At 43.8% G+C, this 24,523-nt stretch overlaps 1 protein-coding gene across 1 annotated transcript in view; it reads right to left on the bottom strand.

The window, feature by feature from the left end:
- The window catches only part of LOC126412161 (trans-1,2-dihydrobenzene-1,2-diol dehydrogenase-like), a 124,793-nt gene that overhangs the window by 58,910 nt on the left and 41,360 nt on the right, over positions 1 to 24,523 (bottom strand). The window lies entirely within an intron of this gene.

The raw sequence follows: 24,523 nt of genomic DNA, 5'->3' as shown, positions 1-24,523 counted from the left end.
TTCCAGAGAATGCCATGTCACTGCGCATACAACTGTTTAGAGTGGATACAGTTTGCCATCATAGAATGACGGTTAACAATGTGGGGAGCATGTCTCCATGTGCAAAGAGCATTGTGGCATGCCTCGGGTAACCTGGGGACTGGGACATAGCACAGTAAAGATGAAGTGCAAGGTATGAAATGTTCTGCTGCAATAAGGACAACGTTCTCAAGGTACCCATCTGGCCATGACAACTGGGGAAACATTGTTTGTCAAAGGTAAAGCCTCACATCAGCCTTAGAAAGCTGCCAATTGGGTTTACACATAGGTGGGGTAGGAGTCAGCAAATGGATAGCTCATGGGAAATAGTACTCAAATGTATGTCACAGAGAATGGATCACTCTAGGTGATGAGCAAGCTGAGTAACACAGAATGAGAGGTGCAAATGGAAACAGATGTGTGTGGAGTCTGAAAGGAACATGTGTGCTCCAGTGTTAAGACAGATGACGCTGACTTGATTGAGAAAAGGTTAGCCAAGAGGCCACCTCTCGGACAGGTTCTTTAAGAGCCCCAAAGGGGATGGTGTGCATTAAATTCACCGAGCAGCAAAAAGGGGCAAGGGAGATGACCAATAAGGAGAAGGAAGTCTGCCCTGGAGATAGCGAATGACTGAGGGATGCAGACGTTACAAGGAGAAAAGGTGAAACAAGGAAGGAAAATATGGACTGCAACAGCTTGCAGCCGGGTGTTCAGTGAGTCATTTGTAGGCTTAACCTTAATTGTGCTCTTTTCAAATTTTTGAGAACAATAGGTCTATCCTCATTCAAAACAATTATTCTCTAATTTCATTGTACAATTACTTGAGAAACAGATTATTTTGAGAATTTTCATGCACTTACAAAACTATAATTTCATAATTTACTGGTACAATTGTTTTGGGTACATAATTTATTTTGTAGCAATTCAGCGTTTCTGGTTCACAGTTCCACCAACGATACATCACCCCTGAATTTAATCATATATCAATGCAAATAAACGTGCATTTGAGAATTTTCGGAAGCTACAATTCTCCTTTGCATAATTTACAAGCAATTTGTAGCAAATTGGCGTTTGTGATTTAGTTACTGTAGCAGATTTTCTAGCTAACATATTGTGTTACATTTAGTTTTCCTTAAAGAGGAGTAGCTCTATATATTATCTGCAATTCTCTCTGTTTTTGAGTTTGCTAGCAATTATAATTAACATCAAAATGTTTTAGGAAACTAATTTTTACCACAGGCTTCTGTGTTGTCTCAATACAAATCTTGTTTTGTGTATTTGGTTCAATTCTAATAGGGAATTAGCAACTTTTTAGCTCAATAGATGAAGAAGTAATCAGCGGTCTTAATTTAAAGTTATTGCCTCATAATATGCTGCATCACCTAAAATGCAGCCCCATTGTGAATGCTGTTCTGGAACATGAGACGAGTTGATTGACATTTGTAAGCAGCTGGAAATTGCACTGACTACTGTCAAATGACTGGCAGCTGCTGCAAATCGGTGTGTTGGAGGAGCACCTGAGTACCAGTATCAGAGGTACCTGAAGTACTATCCCCTCCAATGGATCCTGTCTCCTCTGCAGAAAGTGCAGGACCTATCATTACTTGACTGCACGTGGCATGTGAATTAGAGATCTAGGCATCCTGTAGAGAGTGGACGGGGACCAGGAAAGACTCCTGGTGTTGTACCTATCTCCCCAACCAACCATGTTGAAGTGCTGTCTTTCACTGCAACTGTACTAGTGGGACTCATTTCACCTGTTTGGGGGAAACCTGTTCTGTTGGGTGTCAGGAGAAGGCAAACACAAAGGGTAGGGGTCTATTAATCATTGGCGGTTCAAACACATGGTGAATGACAGTACCTCTTAGGGAAATGGCAGCAAGGGACAGGAAAGGACACCAGGGGCACTTAGAGTGTACACCTGGGGGCCTCATTCAGCATACTAAAGAGGCTATTCAAGCAACCACCGAGTGATAAGGGGGCAGCCAACTGCAGATTATTCCACATGCTGGAACAAACAAGGCAGTCGTCTGGGCACTGGGTCATTCTTGGGTCATTCCAGTGATTGGCAGAAAAGGTTGAGAAGGCCAACCTTGTTCATGGAGTTTCATCGAAGCTCACAATCTGCAGCATTGTCCCAAGAACTGATGATGGCCCTTTGGTTCAAAGTTGAGTGGAAGGATTGAACCAGAGACTTCAAAGGTTCTGTGACACACTAAGCTGAGACTTCCTGGATTTGCGCCATAAGATTGAGAACTGTAGAGTCCCCCTAAATGGGTCTGGTGTGCACTACACTTAAGAGGCTGCTACTCAGGTAACTGACTGTATGTGGTGTGCACAAAAGGTTTTTCTTTTCTTTTCCTTTTTTCTTTTTTTTAGATTAGGCAACTCTGCATTGAATCCAGACCTATCAGTGTAAGACTGAAAGAAATGCCTACCATAGGTTAGAGTATTAAAATCCTAATGGTAAACTGACAAAGCATTTGCAACAAAGCATCAGAGTTTGAAGTACTAATGAAAAGCAGTGAAGCTCGCATAATACTAGGCATAGAAAGCTGATTGAAACCTGAAATTGATAGCAATGACATATTTGGGGAAAATTTATGAGTATATCAAAAGGATAGGCAGATGGGAAATGGACTCAGTGTATTTGTTGCAGTAGACAACAAACTCAAATCCACAGAGATAGAAATTGGAGCTGCATGTGAGATTGTTTGGGCAAAGATTCAGCAACAGGGTTGAGCATAAAATGATAATTGGATCCTTCAATCACCCACCTGACTAACCTCCTGATGTTATCGAAAAATTTAGAGAAACCCTCGGTCAACTTGGATGTAATTTCCCAAATCATATTGTAATCATCAGTGGGGACATTAATCATCCAACAATTAATTTGGAAAATTAGAGTTTTGTTAGTGATAGGCGTGACAAGACATCCCGTGAAACTTTATTAAATGCCTTCTCTGAAAACTACCTAGAACAAATAGTCAGAAACCCTACTCAAGATGAAAATATATTGGATCTAATGGCAGCAAATAGATATGACCTCTTTGAGGATGTCTACGTTGAAATTGGTCTCAATGACCATGACACAGCTGTGGCAACAATTATTACCAAAGTACAAAGGACAGCTAAAACAAGCAGAAAGATAAATATGTTCAGTAAACTAGATAAAAAATCAGTAGTCTCATATCCCAATGAGAAACTTGAAACATTCAGTGCAGAGCAGGAAGATGTAGAGGAACCATGGCTCATGTTTAAAAGAATAGTTAGCCATTCACTGGATAGATATGTACCCAGTAGAACAGTTCATAATGGGAGGGAACCTTCATGGTATAAGTCACTGTAAAGAAACTTCTAAAGAAAACAGAGATTACTGCATAATAGTTGTAAAATTAAGCATAGGCTAGAGATAGATAGATGCTGAATGAAACGCATTTGGCTGCCAAAAGAGCAATGCAAGATGCCTTCAATAACTACCATAGCAGAATACTGGCAGAACAGCTTTCAAAGGACCAAAAGAGATTCTGGTCGTATGTAAAGGCTGTTAGTGGCACCAAAGTTAGCATCCGGTGCCTAGTGAATGAGACAGGAACTGAAACTGATGGTAGCACAGCAATAGCTGAAGTGCTTAACTAACTTTTCAAATGTTTCTTTACAAAGCAAAACCTGGGAGAATTGCTCCAACTTAAGCCTCGTGCAACTGTAAAGATGAATAAAATGAATCAGTGGTTTTGAGAAATAGCTGAAACTGTTAAAACTGACCACAGCTCCAGGCCCCGATAGAATCATTGTCACATTCCATACTGCATTTGCGGCTGAGTTAGCCCCTCTTTTAACTATAATCTATTATTGATCCCTCAAACAAAAAACCATGCCCAGTTCTTGGAAAGCGGCACAGGTTTCACCCGTCTACAAGAAGGATAGTAGAAGTGACCCATAAAACTACTGCTCAATATCCTTGACATCAATTTGTTGTAGGATCCTAGAACACAGTCTCAGCTCAAACATAATGAGATAGCTAGAACAGAATGACCTTCTCAAGCCAACCAGCATAGATTTCGAAAGCCAACTTCTTTTCTCACATGACATACTGAAGGCTTTGGGTCAAAGCATTTGGGTAGATGCAGGGTTTCTCAATTTATCAAAAGCATTTGACTCAGTATCACACCTATGCTTATTGTCAAAAGTACAATTATATGGGGCATCAACTGAAATTTGTGACTAGGTTGAAGACATTTTGGGTGGAGAGTCATTGTCAGACGTAGAAGTGGCTTCGCGTGTGCCCCAGGGAAGTGTGATGTGACCCTTTCTGTTCATTTTGTATATTAATGAACTTGCAGGCAACATTAATAGTAAAATCCAGGTTATTGCAGATGATGTAGTTATCTACAATGGAGTATTATCTGAAAACGAGCTGCATAAATATTCAGTCAGGCTTGATAACATTTCAAAGTGGTACAGGAATGGCAACCTGCTCTAAAAGTTCAGAAATCTAAAATTTTGCACTTCACAAAATGAAAAAATGTAGGATACTACGAGTATGTACCAATAAATCACTGTTGGCAAATATCTGGTTGAAAGACTTTGTAGGGATATGCAATGGAATGATCACACAGTTCAGTTGTGGGTAAAGCAAGTGGTAGACTTGGGTTTATTGATAGAATGCTGGGAAAGTACAATCACTGCACAAAGGAGATTTCTCACAAATCATTTACGTGCAATCGGTTCTCGAATACAGCTCAAGTGTGCAGGGCCCATACCACATAGGACTAGATTAGATTAGATGATTCTAGTGGGGGTGGAACATGTCAGAAAGTATAACATAAAAATATAAAACATTTGAATATAATTCTTACTACCCTGATCATTTCTCAGGAGATTGCTGAAGTAGGTGATTACGATGTGGTAAACTAGTACAGCTAATATTTACAGAATTAACACACTGTGAGAATGAAACATTGTTATGCACTACTAATATATTTATCATACACAAAATACCTAATCTTGACTGTTGGGCCAAGTGCTGTCAAAACTGAAATCTAAAAGACATTTTTACAGTCTCTGCTAAGATTTTCATCTATAGAGCAAAGGAGTTGCCTATCAAAAAGTCTTTCAAAACTCTGTTTAAACCATGCTTTCTCTGAAACCATGTTTTTAATGGTTGCTGGCAATTTACTGAAAATGTGCATTTCTGAATATTGGACCCCTTTTTGAAGCAAGGTAAGTGATTTTAGGTCTTTATGTAGATTGTTATTATTCCTAGTATTGACACTATGTATTGAGCTATTGGTTGGAAATAGAGATTTATTAGTTGCACCAAATTTCCTTAAGGAATAAATACGATGAGAAGCAATGGTTATAATACAATGTTCCTTGAACAGGTTTCTTCATGATATTTTTGAATTTATACCACAAATGAATCTTATCACACGCTTTTGCACCCTAGAAACTTTTGCTCAGTTTGATGAGTTAGCCCAGAATATGACCCGTAAGACGTAATAGAATGAAAGTAAGCAAAGTGTGCAAGTTATTTTTATATTTATATCTCCTGCATCTGACATCATTCTCTCTGCAAATACAGACTTGCTTACGTGCTTAACAAATTCTGTGGTATGCGCTTTCCAACTGAATTTATTATTGAGTTGTAGTACCAGAAATTTAACATTGTCAACCTCTTTGATTTTCAAGTCTTCATATGTTATACGCATGCTGGAAGGAAATCTCTTACAAGTTCTGAACTGCATATAGTGGGTCTTCTCAAAGTTCAATGACAGTGAATTAGCTTTAAACCATTTATTAATGTCAGTGAAAATTTGATTACCAGTTATTTATAAATCTGTACTTGACTTGCTACTTATTGCAATGTTTGTATCATCTGCAAACAAAACAAACTTAGCATCTGATAATGTAACAGACGAGAGGTCATTAACGTACACAAGAAAAAGCAGTGGACCCAAGATGGAATCTTGAGGAACACCACATTTAATTGATTCCCAATCAGATAAAGACTGACCACTTACTGCACAGGTATTTTGCAATGACACCCTTTGTTTCCTGTTAGAGAGAAGACTCAAACCGTTTTGCAGCATTGCCGGTGACACAATAATATTGTAATTTACTTAAGAGAATGCTGTGGTCCACACAGTCAAAGGCTTTTAACAGTCTAACAGGGGATACTGAACATATACAGGGAAGGGCAGCATGAATGGTCACAGGTTTGTTTAATCCATGTGAGAGTGTCAGAGATATTGAAGGAGCTGAACTGGAAGACTTTTGAAGATAGACGCAAACTATCCTGAGAAAGTCTGTTAACAAAGTTTCAAGAACTGGCTTTAAATGATTGCTCCAGGAATATACCTCAAACCCTACATACCACTGACATACGAATCATGAGGATAAGATTAGAATAATTATTGCATGCTCAGAGGCATTCAGACAATCATTCTTCCTGCACTCCATACACGAATGGAACAGGAAGAAACCCTAACAGCTGGTACAATGGGATGGACCCTCTGCCAAGCTCCCTTATGGTGGTTTGCAGAGTACAGATGTAGATGTAGATGGTTTGGCTATGGACATCGCCTTGAATGAGCAGTGTGATTCCCACAAGAGATGGAATGCTGTCCTTGGGGGTGGGGGTGGGGGTGGAGGGTGGGGAGAGGTCAAAGTGCACTAGAAGGAAATGCAGGAGGTCAAAGTGGTCGTTTCCTGGAGACATAACAACAGGACACTTCGATGCCAAAAGCCGTTGTAATTCCTTCTTGCTAGATCTAATGCCATAAACATTTCATCGGTGACGAGTCATAAGTGGGAATGGGGAGGAGGGAACAAATATAGGGTAGTCACCTCAGCAGCTGCTGAACACCAGCCTTTAAGATTCACTGCTGTTGGGTGCAGAGGCTGGATGATCCCGTTTCACAAGATCTACAGAGGCATTGGCATTCTCCCTGGGTCAGCCTGTGGATTCCAGGGCAGAATAACAGTAGGCATTGCACACTTGTGAGATGGAGGTCAGCCGAGTGAGGGTATTACGCAATGACACCATCGAAGAGGATCTCTGAGTCAAGGAAGGAGAAAGCCATTTGCCTTTATTCAATTTCTTAGAGCCTTTACAGATGGCACATGAAGACTCAGACAGTTGTTGGCTGGAGGGACATAAAAGGACTTCGCAGGAGTATTCCTTTTGTCCTTTCTGGCATGCCAGCTGTCGAGCAGATGATTTCATCACCGGGGGTGAAGATTTGGTAGCTTGTTGCACAGCTGTAGAACAAGGAGACCGGGATGCTTCCATGACACTGGGCAATTTTACAACTGCAGTGCTGAATTGGAAGTCACACACCTGTGTGGCCATGTCTTTTGTGAAGAAAGATGTAGCAAGAATGGTACTATAGATGCTGGATGGTAAAATGCAGGACTTTTGACTAGTTAACAACTTGCAAGTGACAAGGTTTTGGTTTGTTTTAGGGCACAAAAACAACTAGGGTCACATGCACCCATGTCAGAACTATAGAACATGAAGATGAAAAAGAAGTTAAGAGCTACTACATGTTAAGCCCACTCAATGGAAGGAAAGACAATTAAAAACAGGGAAATGGCCATAAAATATGCCATAGAGATAATGGAGATCCTGCACTAAAGATTAAATGTTCTTCGCATATTGCTACGAAATGTATAAAGTAAGACACAGTTGACAGCCCATGCGTTGTTTACTCAAATGGCCAATAACTCAGATGGCAAACATACATTAGGACATAAGTGGTTAAAAAAAGTGAATTCTGTCAGGAAATGGCAAACTGTCAAAGGCTGATGACAATGAACAACAACCACTTAACAAATCGCAATGGCTAAAAAGACAGTGCCCACTACACAACCTGGCTAAAATGAGCGAGAGGGCTGAGAGGAGGTCGGCCAAGCTGCAGGCAGAGGTTTAAGGTCTCGGAGCTTGTTCCCTTGAAGGGAAGATGATGCCAAAGTGACACTACTACTGACAGATGGCAACACAGAGATCATCCAAGGGAATGGAAGAACTAGCGGGCCGAGGTACAAGGACTGCAGCCTTGGCAGCAGCGTCAGACCAATGTGACCAGGACCCACATAAACATCAAAATGGCTCCATCAAGAGGGAGCAAGTGAAAGTTTGTCTGGACCCACTGCACTAAGGGATGGACACAGAGACTCTGAAGCACACAGAGAGAGTCAGAGAAAATGACACAATTGAAAAGCCTGTGTCGCCAGATGTAATGCGTGGCCTGATACAGGATGAAGAGCTCTGCTGTAAATACTGAGCAGTGTTCTGGAAGCCAATACCAAAAATCATTGATGCCAATGACAAAGGCACATCTGACACAATGACCAATCTGAGAGCCATCAGTATACACAAAGGTACTTTCACTAATTTCCGTGCTAGGTTCAAGAAACTTACAGAGATAGAGTAGTGCCCTTAGGAATTGAATGAAGTCCGAGGTGAACAAGGGCTGCCGCACGAAGCCAAGGTGGTTGGTTGGTTTAAAGAGAGAGAAGGGACCAAACCATGAGGTCATTGGTCCCTTGTTCCTAATATAACAATGCCACAAGGGTGAGAATAAAATGGACGAAACATATAACACAAAACGGAAAGAAAGGAAAAGCCACAAGAATGAAGGAAAGGCAATGAATACTAAAAGGAACAAAAGATGATAAGAAAACAAGAGAGAGATGCTAAAAACAGAACGGAGTAAAACATGAAAGCAGATTACAGTGGCTGGCCAACCATGAGAATAAAAAGGGAAAGCCAGCCACTCTGCAACACATTAAAACCTCCACCCTAAAAGCACTAGGGTGGAGGAAACGGAGGGAAAAAGGACATGCGCTAAAACCTACATAGAAATATAAAACCCACTATCATGGATAAAACGTAAAACTAAAGCTGCTGTGGAGGCATTGTCTCCCAACACCGAAGGCAGGGTGCTGGGAAAGTTAAAAGTCTGCCGCAGAGCGGCTAAAAGTGGGCAGAGGTAGACGACTGCCATTTGGGAGCCACAGCGACACTGAGGTGGGTCCTCGTGACGGAGTAGGTAACCATGCATTAGCCATGTATGGCCAATGTGGAGCCAGCAGAGGACAACAGATTCCCTGCGAGAGGCCTGCATGGAAGACTTCCACACATTCATCACAGTGTGTTGTGCGTGCTGTTATGCCATTCCGTCTCCCAAAGCCAGAAAACCTTGCAGTGTAAGAAAGAACGCAGGTCAGCTTCGGAGGTGCCTATCTCCAGAAGCAGTTCCCGCATCGCCTGTTTGGGCAGCCTATTGGCAAGTTCGTTGCCAGGGATTCTGATGTGTCCTGAGGTCCACATAAACACCACAGAATGGCAGGACTGTTACAGGTCATAGATGGACTCCTGAATGGATGCTACCAGAGGGTGGCAAGGGTAGCACTGGTCGATAGCTTGTAGGCTGCTCAATGGCTCAGTACACAGGAGAAATGACTCGCCAGGGCATGGGCAGATGTACTTAAGAGCACGAGATATGGCCACCAGCTCTGCAGTGAAAACACTGCGGCCAACTGGCAAGGAGTGCTGCTCAACATGTCCTCCATGAACATATGTGAACCCTACAAGACCATTAGCCATTGAGCCCTCGGTGTAAACCACTTCAGAGACCCGGAACACGTCAAGAATCAAGAGGAAGTGACAGTAGAGACCGGCGGGATTAACCGAGTCCTTAGTGCCATGCAAAAGGTCCAGACGAAGCTGCGGCTGAGGCGTACACCATGGAAGTATACGTGAATGGACCGCAAGTCGAGGCGGTAAAGGGAAGGACTCCAGTTCGGAGAGAAGGGACCGCACGCGAACCGCAATCAATCATTAGCCCTGATCTGGGCCGCCGATGCGGGAGATGGACTGCCGTGGATGAGAAAAGGAGACAGTAATTCGGAAGCTCAGGGGAACTATGAATGTGTGCTGCATAACTGGCGAGCAGTTGCATACGCCTGATTTGCAGTGGATATACACCAGCCTCCACCAGTACGCTGGTCACCAGACTCGTCCTAAAACATCCTGTTGCTAATTGAACCCCACAGTGGTGCACAGGGCTGAGTAAATGCAATGCTGAAGGCACTGCCAATCCATAAACCACACTCCCATAGTTAACTCGGGATTGGACAAGGGCTCTGTAGAGCTGCAGCAGTGTACGGCGATCTGCATCCCAATTGGTGTTGCTCAAGCAACAGAGGGCATTGAGGTGCTGCCAGCACTTCTGCTTAAGCTGACGAAGATGAGGGAGCCAAGACAATCGAGTGTCGAAAACCAGTCCTAGGAATTGATATGTCTCCACTACAGTGAGTGGCTCATCATTAAGATAAATTCTGGGTTCCGGATGAACGGTACAACGCTGACAGAAGTGCATGAGACACGACTTTGCGGCTGAAAACTGGAAGCCGTGGGCTAGAGCCCATGACTGTGTCCTATGGATGGCTCCCTGGAGATGCCGCTCAGCAACAACAGTCCTGGAGTAGCAGTACGAAATGCAGAAGTTCTCTGCATACAGAGAAGGTGAGACGGAGAGCCCAACAGCCGCTGCTAGACCGTTAATGGCCACTAAAAATAGAGACACACTCAATACACAGCCCTGCAGGACTCCATTCTCCTGGATATGGATGGAACTATGGGAATCACCAACTTGACACGGAAAGTATGGAGCAACAGGAAGTTTTGGATAAAAATCGGGAGTGGTCCCTGGAGACCTCACTCATACAATGTGGCAAGGATATGATGTCACCAAGTCGTGTTGTATGCTTTACATAAGCAAAAAAAGACCGCAATCAGATGTTGCCATCTGGAAAAGGCTGTTCGGATGGCAGACTCTATGGACACAAGATTATCAGTGGTAGAGCAACACTGGCGGCAGCCCTGACATGGAGCCAGCAAGCCATGGGGTTCCAGGACCCAACCCAACCGCCGACATACCAGACGTTCCAGTAGCTTACAAAGAATGTTGGTGAGGCCGATGGGCCGACAGCTATCCATGTCAAGCAGGTTTTTACCAGGTTTGAGCACCAGAATGATGGTGCTCTCCTGCCATTGCAATGGAAAGACACCATCGCACTAGATCCGGTTGAAGATGACGAGGAGATGTCGCTTGTAGTCAGATGAGAGATGTTTAATCATCTGAGTGTGGATGCAGTCAGGCCCAGGAGCTGTGTCAGGGCAATGTGCAAGGGCACTGAGGAGCTCCCACTCTGTAAATGGGGCATTAAAGGATTCACTGTAGCGTGTAGTGAATGAGAGGATGTTCCTTTCCAGCTGCTGTTTGAGTGTGAAAAATGCTGGGAAGGGGGCGGGGGCGGGGGAGGGGGGGGGGGGGAGGGGGAGCGGTAATTCTCCGACACAGAGGCTTGAGCAAAGTGCTTGGCAATTGCGTTTGCGTCGGTACATAACTCACCATTTATGGTAACACTGGGGACAGCTGTTGGGACCTGGTACCTGAAAAGATGTTTGATCTTTGCCCAGACTTGGGAAGGTGACGTGTGGCACCCAATGGTGGAGACGTATCTCTCCCAACACTCCTTCTTCCGTTGTTTGATAAGGTAGCAAACACGGGCATGGAGCCGTTTAAAAGCTACGAGGTGCTCCAGGAAAGGGTGTCGCTTATGCTGCTGTAGAGCTCGCCAACGCTCCTTTATTGCTTCAGTGACTTCTGGTGATCACCAAGGGATTGCCTTACACCTCAGGCACCCTAAAGAGTGAGGGATCACATTTTCTGCCACAGAAACAATTGTGCTAGTCACTCGCTCAACCATCACATCGATGTTACCGCGTGGGGGAGATTCAGCGGTGACAGCAGAGGTGAAAGTTCCCCAGTCCGCCTTGTTCAAAGTCCATCTGAGCAGGCTTCCATGTGCCTGACACTGGGGCAGTGACAGGAAGATGGGGAAGTGGTCACTACCACACAGGTCGTCATGTGCTCTCCAGTAGATAGATGGGAGAAGTCCTGGGCTGAAAATTGATAAACCAATGGCCGAGTAACTACCATGAGCCACACTGAAATGTGTGGTGGCCCCAGTATTTAAGAGGCAGAGGTCGAATTGCATCAGTAAAGTTTTGACATCTCTGCCTCAGCCAGTAAGCATGGTACCGCCCCACAAGGGGTTATGGGCATTAAAATCTCCCAAAAGTAGGAAAGGTTTAGCGAGTTGATCAATCAGTGCTGCTAATACATTCAGGGGTACTGCACCATCTGGAGGAAGATATACATTGCAGACAGTTATTTCCTGCATCATCCTTATTCTGGCAGCCACTGCTTCAAGAGTGGTTTGAAGGGGCACATGTCCATTACAGACTGAGTTTAGGACAAAAACGCGAACTCCACCTGACACTCGATTATAGTCGCTACAGTTCGTGGAATATCCCTTATAGCCATGGAGGGTAGGGGTCTGCATTGCTGGGAACCAGGTTTCCTGGAGAGCAAATCAGATAGCAGGTGTCAAGCTTAACAGTTGCCGTGGAAAAACTGCCACAATTCCACTGGAGGATGACATCGTGAGACTGGGAAGGCATGGAACATTGAATGAGACAGTTTACACCTCAGAGTCACCTGCTTCCACCGATTTATTTCCTGAGCAGTCTATATCCATTGTGTCTGAGGTTCTGTCGGGATCTAGGTCCTCAGCGGATGCCAAAATCTCCATCCCATCCTCAGCCGCAGAGCTTGTAGGTAGCGGTGGTGTAGGAGCCACCGCAATTTCCTTGGTCTTAGGAGTTTTGTTTTTGGATTTCTCTCACTGCTCCTTGGGTTTCCCTGGCTGGGAAGACTTCACTGGCCCAGTCTTCAGGACTGAGGATGAGTGTGAAGCCATATGACCAGCTGCTTTACGACTCTTCAGCCACTGGTGGGTGTCGTCTTTTCCACTAGAAGAAACCTGGGAAGGGAGTGACCCAAGGGACCCCTTCCTAGTGAGAGAAGCCGAAGAAGACACACTTCTTCCGGCTTAGAAGTGGGGACAGATGTCCCTGATGGCTGGGCGGGGAGGGGGGGTGGGGGGTGGGGGGGGGGGGGTATTGCTCCTGAAGTAGGTGGCGCAGAAGCAACAGGAAGAGAAATGCCCCCACCATCAAGGGGACAGATGTAGACTCTGAGAGGTGACCTGGGTTGGCAGAGCTGAAGGTGCCAGAACTGTTGTGGCAGCAGCATAAGACAATGTCAGGCACAGGATGCAGGCATTCAAATTTTCTCTTAGCCTCAGTGCAGGTCAGTCTGTCCAGGGTCTTGTACTCCATCATTTTCCTTTCTTTCTGGAGAATCCTGGAGTCAGGCAAGCAAGGCAAATGGTGCTCTCCGCAGTTGACACAGATGGGAGGCGGGGCACATAGAGTATTGGGATGAGATGGGTGTTCGGAATCTCGACACGTGACACTGGAAGTACACCGGGAAGACATATGGCCGAACTTCCAGCACTTAAAGCACCGCATCGGGGGAGGGATATAGGGCTTTACATCACACCGGTAGACCATCACTTTGACCTTCTCGGGCAATGTATCACCCTCAAAGGACAAGATGAAGGTACCGTTGGTAACCTGATTATCCTTCAGACCCTGGTTGTCACGCCGGACGAAATGTACACCTCACCGCTCTAAATTGGTGTACAGCTCATCGTCAGACTGCAAAAGAATGTCTCTGTGAAGTATGATACCCTAGACCATATTTAAACTCTTTTGGGGCGTGATGGTTACAGAAACATACCCTAGCTTGTCACAAGCGAGTAACTCCTGTGACTGGGCAGAGGACACTGTTTTGATCAAGACTGACTCAGATCTCATTCTGGAAAAGCCCTCCACCTTCCCAAACTTGTTCTCTAAATGCTCAACCAAAAACTGAGGCTTCATCATCAAGAAAGATTCCCGATCAGCTCTCAAACATACAAGGTACCGGGGCGAATAACATCTGCTGTCATTCTTAGCCTGACGTTCCTCCCATGGCGTGGCCAGGGAGGGGAACGATTTGGGGTCGTACTTCTGTGCGTTGAATTGAGCTTGTGATCATTTAGAGACTGCTGGTGTTTCACCACCAGCAAGAGATGATGGACTATGCTTCATCATGTGTCATCCGCCCTGATGCCACCCACTCCGACCAGGGGCCCTCCCCATGGGCACCATCCAGTTGCAGCAAAGGCCAGCTGGCAGGATGGCCATTGCGGGGAGTCCTGATGCCCCAGGGGGATGGGCATCTAGCCCTTGGCATGTTGGAGTTAACAGCTCAGGCATCAGCAGAGATCCCTGTGTGGTCAGGGGGCTACAACCAACAGGGTACATGGCAGCCCCAGCACAACGGACTGGCTACCGTGCTGGATATCAGGTGCAAAGAAGTCCATGGTCATCGTCGACGTAGAAATCGGCACTGCATGGTGCATGGTGGAAAACGCACCCAGGAAGGTGTCCTCACCCAAGAGATGGAGAATGGGCAGGACTGCAATGCAACAATGAGAAAGTGGGCTAAAGATCTCAATGCATGATGGACACAATGCACCTTGTACAGCACCCTTCCCCAATTGGCTCACTCTTTGGGAAAATTTTGAAGAATGTAGGTCAAACCCCACAGGAGACCATCACATAAAGGCCGAAACGTGAAACTCCTTTTAGTAGCCTCGTATGATAGAATAGGCCCGAGGTATTCCTTCCTAACCCCCAGACCTGCAGGGGGGAAAGCCAAGGTGGTGAAGGGTTCACATCCATCAGGCGAATTGCAGGAAGTGTGAAGTTAAGTTGCCGGAGCAATAGCTGAAAGCGAACTGCAGGAGGTATCAGAGAAGATGGACACACCCCAGACTGGCAGTCAAGGAGTCATTGAAGGAGGCGGCACAGGATGAGTGGCCAGGCATCGCAGAGAAATGGCATGCATAACTGCTGAGGAGAACATCGCATTGGTATGATAGCAATAGTTTGGCAGCTTCTGGATACAGGCTCTGAACTGGGATAGTGTAAAAGGTGCCAGCGGCTAAATGGATACCATGATGGTAGATTGTACTGAGACTGTGGAAGATGGATGGACATGTAGATGCATAACAAAACACCCACAATCTAGTTTCGAAAGGACAAGGTATCAGTAGAAACGTAGGAGGGTGATCCAATCTGTTCCACAGGAAGAACCACAGAGGTCATCTACACCATGGAGGGACTGGTACAGCAGGCGACCAGGTAAGACATGAGGGAGGACCAAGAAAGTTTCCTATCAAGCATGAGCTCCTGGAATTTCAAAGTTTCAAGGAACGGAAGAGTAATAGGCCCAAGACATAAAGACGGTGGAAGAGAAATCCTTTGTGCGACCAGAAATTCATACAAAATGATTTTGTCAGTGCAAAAGCAAAAGCCATTGTCGATGCTTCACAAGTAAAGACGATCAAGATAACACTGAAGTCAAGTCCATGGAGAACTGCAATAGATAGCACAATCATCAATGGGAAAGGGGGCTAGAGGTGCCCGATGGGAGACAGGCCATAATAGAGTTAATAGTGACAGCAAAGACAACGATGCTCAGGACAGAACCCTGAGGTACACTGTTTCCACGGATAAAGCTGTCTGACAAGTCAGAACCCAAACGTACCTTGAAAACTCAGTGTTTTAAAAATTCCTGATGGAAACAGGGCAGGTGGCCTTGGAAGCCCCATGTGTACAGAGTATGGAGGATACGACACATCCAGCAGGTGTCACAGGCTTTCTGCAAATCAAAACGCACAGCCACAGTGCTTTAATGACATGGGTTGACAAGGTGATGTGATGGTCAACTTCAGAACAGCACTCTCAAAATCCACACTGTGCAGTGGTTAGTAAACTGCAAGACTTGAGCCACCATATCAGCCGGGCATGAATCATATGTTTCATCACTTTGCAAACACAGCTGATGAGAGAAATAGGGCGACATCTAGAAGGAAGGTGTTTGTTCTTACCGGGCTTAGGTATGGGTATGACAGTGGCTTCATGCCAGATTCTAGGGAGCGTGCCCTCTTCCCAGATGCAACTGTACATATGAAGGAGAAAGTGCTAGCCCGCAATAGAATGGTGCTACAACACGTGAGCGTGAGCATCATCCGAGACTGGGGTGGAGGATTGGCATGAAGTAAGAAAATTATCTAGCTCCCTCATAGTAAAAGTGTCGTAGCAGCACTCATGATTCTGAGAAGAGAAGGGTATCGCCCAAGCTGCCTCCGCTCATTTTCGATGGAGGAAGACAGGGTGATAGTGTGTGGAGCTCGAAATCTCTGCAAAATAGCGGCCCAAGGTGTTGGAAATAGCAGTAGGGTCCACATCATCCGCTACAGTCAGTTCGGCAATTGGGGAATGGATCTCGATCCCAGTGAGTCATTGGAGGTTGACCCACATGACGCAAGTGGAACTGTTAAACGAATTAGTAAATGAAATCCAGCTAGCTTTTTTGCTATCCTGAAAAACATGACAACACTGCACATACAACTGTTTACAACAAATACAGTTCGCCATCATAGAACAAAGGTTAAAAACGCAGAGAGCACGTCTCCATGTGCGAACTGTGTCACGGCATGCCTCAGTCCACCAAGAGATGGGATATGGTGTGGTAAAGGTGAAGTGCAGGGAATGGAATGTTCTGTGGCAGTAAGGTAAGGTATTCTAGCTGGTAAGTTATTCTAACTGATCATCACAAATGGGGGAAAGTTGTTTGTCGCAGGTGGCCAGAGAGGAGCAAAGCCTCCAATTGGCCTTGAAAAGCTGCCATTTGGGTTTGCACATAAGTGGGTAGGATTCAGCAAACTGATAGCACACAGGAAAAGATCTCTCGAGCATGTGTCAGAGGGAATGGACCTCTCAAGATGATGGGCAAGCTGGGCAGCGCAGAAGGAGAGGTCCAAAAAGAAATAGGTGTGCAAGGAGTCTGAACGGGAACATGGGTGTTCCAGTGTTAAGGCAGATGAGGTTGAGTTGATTGAGAAGGTCAGCCAAGAGGGCATCTCTCTGACAGGTTCTGGGAGAGCCCCAGAGGGGGAAAGTGCACATTTAAGCCACTGAGCACCAAGAAGGGGTCAGGGAGTTGCCCAACAAGCTGGAAGAAGTCTGCCCTGGTAACACCAAATGACAGAAAAATTTAAATGGTACAAAGGGAATTGGTGAAGTGGGAAGGACAATATGGACTGCAAGAGATTGCAGCCAGGTGTTCAGGGAGAATGTTTGACTATGAATGTCATACCAAATGAGATGGAATTCCATCCTCGGGTGGAAGGTCAAAGTGGACCGGAAAGAAATGTGAGAGATCAAAGCAGTTGGGAGGATACAATTTTGGTTCTTGGAGGCAGAGAACAAGTGGATTTTGCGATTCCAAGAGCAGCTGTAATTCCTCCTTATTGTACTGAAGGCCACAAATGTTCCATTGGAGAAGAGTCACGACAAGGAAAGAGGAGGAGGGAGAAAAGGAAGGGGTATCATCTTGACAGGTGCTAAGTGCCTGCCTTCGAAGATTCTCTGCTACAGGGAGCAGAGGCTGGAAGATCCTGTTCCATGAGATCTACAGAGGCATCACAGTTCTCCTTTGGTTGGTCTGCGGAGTCCAGGGCAGGAAAATGGTTGTTGGTGCATAATGGCACCACAGAGGCCAACTGGGTGAGGGTATCACGTGGCAACATTGTTGAAAAGTATCTTCGAGTTGGTGAAGGAGAAGACAGTTTGCCCTTGTTTGATTTCTTGCAGACTTTGTGGCTGGCAGATAATGATTTAGTTGTTTGCTAGCTGGAGGGACGTAAAAAGTCTTCGCTGGAGTATTTCTTCTGTCCTTTCTGGCCTGCCAGTTGTGTAGCGGGTGATTTTGCTGTGAGGCAAAAATTTGGTGGCTTGTTGCGCAGCTGGAGGAGAAGGAGATGGGGATGCTACCACGACAATGAGCAACTTTTCAACCATGGTGTTGAATGCACGGTCATGTCCTTCGTGGAGTGATATGTAGCAAGAATAGTACTGTAAGTCCTGGATGGTAAAACACAGGGTTTCTGACCAGCTAATAACTTCCGAGTGACAGGGTAAGGCACTTTTCCTTCACCCAGGTCTCCCGGATGGCCCACACATTGAGATATATGGGCAATCTCTGGAGCAGGCTGGACAGCACGTCAAGTCCGGACAGTGATAACTTCATAGCCTGCTTCGATCTTTGATGGAAGCACTACTCTACCAAATGTGAGAAAAAGAGTGAGTGACGGCACTAAGGATGCATCTACCTTATTCATCATCTAATGGATTGCAATGATGCCCTGATCAGACAGGTAAGTTTAAATTTCCGTTTTGGTCAGACCATCAAGCAGCCTAGTGTAAATAACACCACACGAAGAATTCAGCTTTCAATGGGCCTCAACACTAACAGGACAGCCGTGGAAGAGTGAAGCTGCAACAGATGTTGGACTTGAAAATCACATTTGGTCTCCAGAAGCAATTGGTCTCCAGAAGCGAGAACAGGATTTCACAGGGCCTGCAACTGCATCACCACCTTCATAAATAATACACAGATTAACAGTAGTGAAGGACTGACCACCTCTGGAACATAATACCGCAAGGAATGCAGCTGGGAGAGTCTTTGAATCTTTAGCCTCATTCCGTTTACATTACGAGACATAGACTGAGATGGTGATTGGCTCATTGTGAAAAAATCCCCCATGATTGCCAGTGTCTCCGACAGGGCACTCATTCCAACGGGCGGGGGTAGGGCACTCTCAAAGAGGGCTCAACCACCTTAGGTGATTGTTCACACCTCAGGTCACATCTCCCAATCTCCTGAGAGAGGGGCCAATCGGCAATTGGGAAGGTAACAGCTCCAGCAGTCACCCTTCCCTGGGTCTGGCCTGTACCAAGGGTGTGTGCGAACCATACCTGTTGACCTGCGACTGGTGTCAAATGCATGAGCCAGCCTTCAGGTGTGCACAGGGAGGGAGAAGAAACAAAGAGAAATGTCAAACACTGAAGGGGAGGCGATGGAGAACGAAGAAAGCAAGAAAAGCAGATGAGGGACTATACCAAAGCTCGGCTATTGAAACTGTAACATGTATTCCCAAAAATATCCAAGACATTTTCCCCATCTCCAAGGGAGGAGAAAAGAGTAAAAGGAGTAGAGACAGGCAGCATGGGACGGGAAGAGGTTCTGCAAAGGCTAGCACCCTGTGGTAGCCAAACCTGAACTCCCCCAAGAGTGGTGAGCCCCTTGTGGGGAGAGGTAGAGAGCTTGCATAAAACCATCATTCAGACCGTAGATGATGACGACAACGATGATGACAACAAACAACAGCACTCCAAACAAAGCATTATGTAATATTAAACAGAACATTGTGATATATTTATACAAATGCATAGTAAAAATCTGTTTAATATGAAGATTGGAGTTACGTGTAATTTACATCCACAATTCCAAATACTCTGATGAGTATAGGAGTGTCTACTGAAACATTCCTGTACTTACAAGGGCATTTCAATAAGTAATGCAACACATTTTTTTTCTGAAACAGGGGTTGTTTTATTCAGCATTGAAATACACCAGGTTATTCCTCAATCTTTTAGCTACACAACACTATTTTTCAACGTAATCTCCATTCAATGCTACGGCCTTACACCATCTTGAAATGAGGGCCTGTATGCCTGCACGGTACCATTCCACTGGTCGATGTCGGAGCCAACGTCGTACTGCATCAATAACTTCTTCATCATCCGCGTAGTGCCTCCCACGGATTGCGTCCTTCATTGGGCCAAACATATGGAAATCCGACGGTGCGAGATCGGGGCTGTAGGGTGCATGAGGAAGAACAGTCCACTGAAGTTTTGTGAGCTCCTCTCGGGTGCGAAGACTTGTGTGAGGTCTTGCGTTGTCATGAAGAAGGAGAAGTTCGTTCAGATTTTTGTGCCTACGAACACGCTGAAGTCGTTTCTTCAATTTCTGAAGAGTAGCCCAATACACTTCAGAGTTGATCGTTTGACCATGGGGAAGGACATCGAACAGAATAACCCCTTCATCGTCCCAGAAGACTGTAACCATGACTTTACCGGCTGAGGGTATGGCTTTAAACTTTTTCTTGGTAGGGGAGTGGGTGTGGCGCCACTCCATTGATTGCCGTTTTGTTTCAGGTTCGAAGTGATGAACCCATGTTTCATCGCCTGTAACAATCTTTGACAAGAAATTGTCACCCTCAGCCACATGACGAGCAAGCAATTCTGCACAGATGGTTCTCCTTTGCTCTTTATGGTGTTTGGTTAGACAACGAGGGACCCAGCGGGAACAAACCTTTGAATATCCCAACTGGTGAACAATTGTGACAGCACTACCAACAGAGATGTCAAGTTGAGCACTGAGTTGTTTGATGGTGATCCGTCGATCATCTCGAATGAGTGTGTTCGCACGCTCCGCCATTGCAGGAGTCACAGCTGTGCACGGCCGGCCCGCACGCGGGAGATCAGACAGTCTTGCTTGACCTTGCGGCGATGATGACACACGCTTTGCCCAACGACTCACCGTGCTTTTGTCCACTGCCAGATCACCGTAGACATTCTGCAAGCGCCTATGAATATCTGAGATGCCCTGGTTTTCCGCCAAAAGAAACTCGATCACTGCCCATTGTTTGCAACGCACATCCGTTACAGACGCCATTTTAACAGCTCCGTACAGCGCTGCCACCTGTCGGAAGTCAATGAAACTATACGAGACGAAGCGGGAATGTTTGAAAATATTCCACAAGAAATTTCCGGTTTTTTCAACCAAAATTGGCCGAGAAAAAAAATGTGTTGCATTACTTATTGAACTGCCCTCGTAGTTTCTGAATTCCTGGGGAATTCAATTTCCAGCCTCATGCCTGCACATAACCTTATTTTAACCTGTTGCATAAAAATATAAAATTGCACTCTAAACCCTAGATTACGATGCACAGTCTATCTTCTTTCTGTGTAGTGATTAATTCGAGGACTGATGTCAGCAGATCTCCACTCCACACATCTTTCCAGTTTCCTCCATTTCTCCATAGGTCCTACGTCCCACATATTTCAAAATTTGGCCTATCCGCCTTACTTGTGGTCTTCCTTTAGATTTCTTTCCACTAACAAATCCTTCTATTATTGCATTGTTGTATTCAGGAGTCCCTCATGCCTCATCAGATAGCAAGTCTGAAAACTGACTTCCCTTGGCTTCTCTTCTCACCCCTTCTTTTAAGGAGCTCTCTGTTTGTAAAAATGTTCATTTACTTTAACTAGAGCATGCATATAACACATCTTAAATGATGATGTTTTTTGTCTATATGGAAATTATTTTTACTTCTATATTGCGATTATAATTGCTTTCAGTATAGTAAATGTTACGGCAGCTCTGGGCTGCTGAGTGCACGCGTGTGTGCGTGTTTGCAATTACACTAGAAAAAGGGAGTAGCTTGAAGACCTGCAATCTCTGTGCTGTTACATGCACCTACATGCCAGTGAATCAGCTACAGATGAATAGCCGACTTTCTAAATTTTGTTTACTGTTTCTATCCTAGACTTTTGTTGTTACAACAGCATTTTTGTTCATTTCTATAACTATCTATAAACTGAATTTTAAACAACATAGAAAATATATAATTTACCTTAAAATTTAAGCCAGGAGCAAAAATAATAAAAAACTTTTGAATTTGCTCTTTCTTAAAAACTTTATGTCATGTCATTGCATTAAAATGTCACATTTTTGACATACGACAAAATGTGGAGCTGGTATGTTGTCCCATATTAAGCTTCTTAAAACAATAGTTGATATTTTTTTAAAATAGAAAAAACTAACTACACTTTTCACATATTGTTGAATTTTACTGCCATTTACTACAGCAGCAGCGGCAGCAGCAGCAGCAGGAGTAGGAGTAGGAGCAATAGTAGTAGTATTATTCACCCATATTCAACTTTTTCCTGGTACACAAGTATCAGTAACACATGCCACATGAGCATTCCATGTCATGTATGTTGTGAGTCATCTTAACTTTCTTTTTCCAGAAGCTCTTGCATGTATTTCCATAAAACATATTTCAGCTAAACACTTAATTCATTTACTTTTCTAAAACAATATAAATTTGCAATTGATGCAATCGAGACACATCTAATGGAAACACACATTTTATATATACTCAAAGTTCTGTTTCTATATCAAACAACTTTGCAGCTTGTAACTCTTTGGCACAGTCAGTATAGTATGTTTATATCGTTGGGAGAAGAGGAAGAAGTAAAACTGAATATGAAAGGTAAATTTGAACTAGTTCTGTTACAAAGTATGTTACCAAAGTTCAACATTGTATATCCTGTGCCCTAGAACAAGTGGAGAACTTTTCAATGAAAATAAATGTTATGCCTGTTGTGCAGTAATAAACAAAACAAGAGTACTGAGTCAAGTTAAAGGTTAGTATTAACACAAGCAATGGACAGCAGGGTGACTGGATTTAAATGCACTGACATAACAGTTATATTGCTGCAAACTCACTAAAATTTAAATTATTGCTATGAATGTGTTTCACGGCACCCTGGCAATTTGAGTTGTGGCCTTATGTATAAATGGTATTGTTCACAAACAACTGAGGTAAGTTGTGTAGGTCTTCAAGTCACATGGTAAGTACTGTAAGACACCAACGGAGAAGGTCACCACTCTAAAGTAAAAAATGGCAATGGGAGCAATTAACAAGTCAAACACAATGAACTGCAAGATGGAAAAGAAGAATGTAAAACTAAAGAAACTTCACACTAGAATCAAAAAATTGAGGAGATTCTCAATAAAAGACAATATATGACACTAGAAGACTCAACATATGGAGGATGGGTGAATCAAATGCATAAATGCAAAACAGTGGGAAAATAATGACAGGAACAAGGCAGAAAGGACTGAGGCTGTGACGTCAAGACAGACGGCTATAGCAAAGCTTCATTTAACCTAGACCAAGGTAGTTATTGGGAAGTAAGTATGTGCTAATAACCAAGTTCCCATACAGGAAGTTTTGAAGTAGCGATTACCTGGGTTTTCCCCACATACCTCTATAATACGTAGTTTCTTCTCCCCCGTTTATACTTTTTACCTTCATTTTCTCAATTTCTGTGTATCATATTTGTTTATTTCTATTACAATGTATTGTATTGTATATTTATTGGTCCTGCGAATCATATGCTGTACAGGGGTACATAATGATATAGGACAAGTCAAATAATTTGCAATAAAGTGCAACAGAAAAAACTGTTGTATGGTTTTCAGTATATAGCAATATAACATATGGGAATAACATTTCACAAATACACAAATAAATTTTACACGCACACATTTCATACCTTTGGCCTTGTTATACAGACACACACATACATGTAATAGACCACATATAATACACTGATAAATCTACATGTACACATTTTGGCCTTAATTGTATAAACTAAATTATTCACATATTTAAATTGTAGATAAAAATTCATCAACACTGTAGTAGCAATTCTGTAGCAAGTTGTCACTCACTGCAGTTTTGAATTTATGCATTCCAGTTATTGCCTTAATTTCTTTAAGTAGTTTGTTATACAGTTTTTTTCCTGCTTGCAAGGGTCCTTTTTGTTTTAGTGTTGTATGTGAAAACTGCATATGTAAATTTTGATTATTCCTTGTGTTGTATGAATGGATATTTTGGTTTTTTGGAGCAATCTTGCTATTTTCATCTATGATTTTCTTTATAAACATTATTGTTTCTAGGATATATAGGCATGGTAATGGAAGAATATGAAGCTTTTTAAATGAGGGTTTGCATGAAGATCGAGGTACTGAGCCTTCCATGGCTCTTATAATTCTTTTTTGTGCAATAAAACAGCTTTTGCTGGGTGGTGAATTTCCCCAGCAAATTAAACCATATCTTAGTAGTGATTCTGCTTGGGCATAGTACACATTTCTTACGGCTTGCATAGATGTGCATCCAACAAGAATTTTTATACTATAGCAAATAGTATTTAATTTACTACATAGGTGTTGTTTGTGTTTCTGCCATCTTAGGTCATCTTGGATCCAAACTCCCAAAAATTTGGTGCTATTTACAATTTCAAGTCTTTTGCCTGACAGTTCTGTAGTTGCAGTTAAAGGCTGTTTATTCTGCACCGTATGTAAATGCACAGTGTTTGTTTTAGGTGTGTTTATTATTAAATTGTTCATTGCAAACCACTCTGATACATACATTTTGGAACTCTTCTGGGGTCTTTCCTTTGATACGTATATTTGTATCATCGGCATATTTAATGTATTTATAGTTAGGGCTGGATGGTTCCAGGTCATTTGCAAACTTACATTCCCCTCGTGTGTGTTTTTCTCTTGGAAGCCTCTATCTGCTTTAGAGGCTATACTCGGATGACAAATAGAGAAGGCCTTCCAAGTAAGGGAAATAAGCAAAAATTAAATACCTCACAGAGATCAAAAGATATGGGAGTGTCTGATCCAGAATGGCTGAATGCCAACAATGTCTTCAACCCAAATTAGAAACAGCTGGTAGGAAACTTGCATGAATGTTAGCCATTCCA

Source organism: Schistocerca serialis, chromosome 7 (genome assembly GCF_023864345.2).
Source record: "Schistocerca serialis cubense isolate TAMUIC-IGC-003099 chromosome 7, iqSchSeri2.2, whole genome shotgun sequence".
Classification (NCBI taxonomy): Eukaryota; Metazoa; Arthropoda; class Insecta; order Orthoptera; family Acrididae; genus Schistocerca; species Schistocerca serialis.
Note: the sequence above shows the minus strand (reverse complement) of the source record. Positions and strands in the feature narration are given on the sequence as shown.